Source organism: Syngnathus leptorhynchus, unplaced genomic scaffold, assembly GCF_054491065.1.
Source record: "Syngnathus leptorhynchus isolate UIUO unplaced genomic scaffold, UIUO_Slep HiC_scaffold_145, whole genome shotgun sequence".
Lineage (NCBI taxonomy): Eukaryota > Metazoa > Chordata > Actinopteri > Syngnathiformes > Syngnathidae > Syngnathus > Syngnathus leptorhynchus.
This window is the reverse complement of record NW_028232112.1, coordinates 74776-80000: the sequence shown is the minus strand read 5'-3', so window position 1 is coordinate 80000 and position 5225 is coordinate 74776.

Sequence of the window (5225 nt, the reverse complement as noted above, 5' to 3'; positions counted from 1 at the left end):
TTCCCCGTTACCGGTGGCTGCGCGGCGGGTGAGTGACAGAGCTTATCCGAGCGGCTGGAACTCTGCGCCGGCGTGGTCGAGCGTGAGGCCCCGGCCCTTTGGCTGCCTGGTACCTAAAACACTTCCATTGATCCAGCCACGGAGGGTGCTGGCTGGTGGCTCCATAGCTCCATAGCTCCATAGCACCAGAGCTCCATAGCTCCATAGCACCAGAGCTCCATAGCTCCATAGCACCAGAGCTCCATAGCTCCATAGCACCAGAGCTCCATAGCTCCATAGCACCAGAGCTCCATAGCTCCATAGCTCCAGGGCTCCATAGCTCCAGGGCTCCATAGCTCCATAGCTCCAGGGCTCCATAGCTCCATAGCTCCAGGGCTCCATAGCTCCATACCTCCAGAGCTCCATAGCTCCAGCCTGGGTGGCTGGTGGCTCCATAGCTCCATACTTCCATAGCTCCAGTCAGAGAGTTGGCGAAAATTGCACTAAGTGCGAAAGCCCATTCATTTACAACGGCGTGTCCGCCAGGCGGCGACATTTCCCCGTTACCGGTGGCTGCGTGGCGGGTGAGTGACAGAGCTTATCCGAGCGGCTGGAACTCTGCGCCGGCGTGGTCGAGCGTGAGGCCCCGGCCCTTTGGCTGCCTGGTACCTAAAACACTTCCATTGATCCAGCCACGGAGGGTGCTGGCTGGTGGCTCCATAGCTCCATACCTCCAGAGCTCCAGAGCTCCATAGCACCAGAGCTCCATAGCTCCATAGCACCAGAGCTCCATAGCACCAGAGCTCCATAGCTCCATAGCACCAGAGCTCCATAGCTCCATAGCACCAGAGCTCCATAGCTCCATAGCACCAGAGCTCCATAGCTCCATAGCACCAGAGCTACATAGCTCCATAGCACCAGAGCTCCATAGCTCCATAGCACCAGAGCTCCATAGCTCCATAGCACCAGAGCTCCATAGCTCCATAGCACCAGAGCTCCATAGCTCCATAGCTCCAGGGCTCCATAGCTCCAGGGCTCCATAGCTCCAGGGCTCCATAGCTCCATACCTCCAGAGCTCCATAGCTCCAGCCTGGGTGGCTGGTGGCTCCATAGCTCCATACTTCCATAGCTCCAGTCAGAGAGTTGGCGAAAATTGCACTAAGTGCGAAAGCCCATTCATTTACAACGGCGTGTCCGCCAGGCGGCGACATTTCCCCGTTACCGGTGGCTGCGTGGCGGGTGAGTGACAGAGCTTATCCGAGCGGCTGGAACTCTGCGCCGGCGTGGTCGAGCGTGAGGCCCCGGCCCTTTGGCTGCCTGGTACCTAAAACACTTCCATTGATCCAGCCACGGAGGGTGCTGGCTGGTGGCTCCATAGCTCCATAGCTCCATAGCACCAGAGCTCCATAGCTCCATAGCACCAGAGCTCCATAGCTCCATAGCACCAGAGCTCCATAGCTCCATAGCACCAGAGCTCCATAGCTCCATAGCACCAGAGCTCCATAGCTCCATAGCTCCATAGCACCAGAGCTCCATAGCACCAGAGCTCCATAGCTCCATAGCACCAGAGCTCCATAGCTCCATAGCACCAGAGCTCCATAGCTCCATAGCACCAGAGCTCCATAGCTCCATAGCACCATAGCTCCATAGCTCCATAGCTCCAGGGCTCCATAGCTCCATAGCTCCAGGGCTCCATAGCTCCAGGGCTCCAGGGCTCCATAGCTCCATAGCTCCATAGCTCCATAGCTCCATAGCTCCATACTTCCATAGCACCAGAGCTCCATACCTCCAGAGCTCCATAGCTCCAGCCTGGGTGGCTGGTGGCTCCATAGCTCCATACTTCCATAGCTCCAGTCAGAGAGTTGGCGAAAATTGCACTAAGTGCGAAAGCCCATTCATTTACAAGGGCGTGTCCGCCAGGCGGCGACATTTCCCCGTTACCGGTGGCTGCGCGGCGGGTGAGTGACAGAGCTTATCCGAGCGGCTGGAACTCTGCGCCGGCGTGGTCGAGCGTGAGGCCTCGGCCCTTTGGCTGCCTGGTACCTAAAACACTTCCATTGATCCAGCCACGGAGGGTGCTGGCTGGTGGCTCCATACCTCCATAGCTCCATAGCACCAGAGCTCCATAGCTCCATAGCACCAGAGCTCCATGGCTTCAGAGCTCCATAGCACCATAGCTCCATACCTCCAGAGCTCCAGGGCTCCATAGCTCCATACCTCCAGAGCTCCATACCTCCAGAGCTCCATACCTCCAGAGCTCCATAGCTCCAGAGCTCCATAGCACCAGAGCTCCATAGCTCCATAGCACCAGAGCTCCATAGCACCAGAGCTCCATAGCACCAGAGCTCCATAGCTCCATAGCACCAGAGCTCCATAGCTCCATAGCACCAGAGCTCCATAGCTCCATAGCACCAGAGCTCCATAGCTCCATAGCACCAGAGCTCCATAGCTCCATAGCACCAGAGCTCCATAGCTCCATAGCTCCAGGGCTCCATAGCTCCATAGCTCCAGGGCTCCATAGCTCCAGGGCTCCAGGGCTCCATAGCTCCAGGGCTCCATAGCTCCAGGGCTCCAGGGCTCCATAGCTCCATACCTCCAGAGCTCCATAGCACCAGAGCTCCATGGCTCCATAGCTCCAGCCTGGGTGGCTGGTGGCTCCATAGCTCCATACTTCCATAGCTCCAGTCAGAGAGTTGGCGAAAATTGCACTAAGTGCGAAAGCCCATTCATTTACAACGGCGTGTCCGCCAGGCGGCGACATTTCCCCGTTACCGGTGGCTGCGCGGCGGGTGAGTGACAGAGCTTATCCGAGCGGCTGGAACTCTGCGCCGGCGTGGTCGAGCGTGAGGCCTCGGCCCTTTGGCTGCCTGGTACCTAAACCACTTCCATTGATCCAGCCACGGAGGGTGCTGGCTGGTGGCTCCATACCTCCAGAGCTCCATACCTCCAGAGCTCCAGAGCTCCATAGCACCAGAGCTCCATAGCTCCATAGCACCAGAGCTCCATAGCTCCATAGCACCAGAGCTCCATAGCTCCATAGCACCAGAGCTCCATAGCTCCATAGCTCCAGAGCTCCAGAGCTCCAGAGCTCCATAGCTCCATAGCTCCATACTTCCATAGCTCCGGAGCTCCATGGCTCCATACTTCCATAGCTCCAGCCTGGCTGGCTGGTGGCTCCATAGCTCCATACTTGCAGCCACGGAGCTGGCGAAAATTGCACTAAGTGCGAAAGCCCATTCATTTACAACGGCGTGTCCACAAGGCGGCGACATTTCCCCGTTACCGGTGGCTGCGCGGCGGGTGAGTGACAGAGCTTATCCGAGCGGCTGGAACTCTGCGCCGGCGTGGTCGAGAGTGAGGCCTCGGCCCTTTGGCTGCCTGGTACCTAAAACACTTCCATTGATCCAGCCTCGGAGGGTGCTGGCTGGTGGCTCCATACCTCCATAGCTCCATACCTCCAGAGCTCCATAGCTCCATAGCACCAGAGCTCCATAGCTCCATAGCACCAGAGCTCCATAGCTCCATAGCACCAGAGCTCCATAGCTCCATAGCACCAGAGCTCCATAGCACCAGAGCTCCATAGCTCCATAGCACCAGAGCTCCATAGCTCCATAGCACCAGAGCTCCATAGCACCAGAGCTCCATAGCTCCATAGCACCAGAGCTCCATAGCTCCATAGCACCAGAGCTCCATGGCTCCATAGCACCAGAGCTCCATAGCTCCATAGCTCCATAGCTCCAGGGCTCCATAGCTCCAGGGCTCCATAGCTCCAGGGCTCCAGGGCTCCATAGCTCCAGGGCTCCATAGCTCCAGGGCTCCAGGGCTCCATAGCTCCATACCTCCAGAGCTCCATACCTCCAGAGCTCCAGAGCTCCATAGCACCAGAGCTCCATGGCTTCAGAGCTCCATAGCACCATAGCTCCATACCTCCAGAGCTCCAGGGCTCCATAGCTCCATAGCTCCATAGCTCCATAGCTCCATACCTCCAGAGCTCCATAGCACCAGAGCTCCAGAGCTCCATAGCTCCAGCCTGGGTGGCTGGTGGCTCCATAGCTCCATACTTCCATAGCTCTAAGTCAGAGAGTTGGCGAAAATTGCACTAAGTGCGAAAGCCCATTCATTTACAACGGCGTGTCCACAAGGCGGCGACATTTCCCCGTTACCGGTGGCTGCGCGGCGGGAGAGTGACAGAGCTCATCCGAGCGGCTGGAACTCTGCGCCGGCGTGGTCGAGCGTGAGGCCTCGGCACTTTGGCCGCCTGGTACCTAAACACTTCCATTGATCCAGCCACGGAGGGTGCTGGCTGGTGGCTCCATACCTCCATAGCTCCATACCTCCAGAGCTCCAGAGCTCCATAGCACCAGAGCTCCATAGCTCCATAGCACCAGAGCTCCATAGCACCAGAGCTCCATAGCTCCATAGCACCAGAGCTCCATAGCTCCATAGCACCAGAGCTCCATAGCTCCATAGCACCAGAGCTCCATAGCACCAGAGCTCCATAGCTCCATAGCACCAGAGCTCCATAGCTCCATAGCACCAGCTCCATAGCTCCATAGCACCAGAGCTCCATAGCTCCATAGCACCAGAGCTCCATAGCTCCATAGCACCAGAGCTCCATAGCTCCATAGCACCAGAGCTCCATAGCTCCATAGCACCAGAGCTCCATAGCTCCATAGCTCCAGGGCTCCATAGCTCCAGGGCTCCAGGGCTCCATAGCTCCAGGGCTCCATAGCTCCAGGGCTCCAGGGCTCCATAGCTCCATACCTCCAGAGCTCCATAGCTCCATACTTCCAGAGCTCCATAGCTCCATAGCACCAGAGCTCCAGAGCTCCATAGCTCCATAGCACCAGAGCTCCATAGCACCAGAGCTCCATAGCTCCAGCCTGGGTGGCTGGTGGCTCCATAGCTCCATACTTCCATAGCTCCAGTCAGAGAGTTGGCGAAAATTGCACTAAGTGCGAAAGCCCATTCATTTACAAGGGCGTGTCCACAAGGCGGCGACATTTCCCCGTTACCGGTGGCTGCGCGGCAGGAGAGTGACAGAGCTTATCCGAGCGGCTGGAACTCTGCGCCGGCGTGGTCGAACGGCTGGCCTCGGTAGTTGAGGTACCAGGGGTGGGCCGGGGAGCTCCAGGCGGGTCTTGTGAGAGAGTGAAGCCGAGCGGCTGGAACTCTGGGCCGGCCTGGTCGAGCGGCTGGCCTCGGTAGTTGAGGTACCAGGGGCGGGCTGGGGAGCTCCAGGCGGG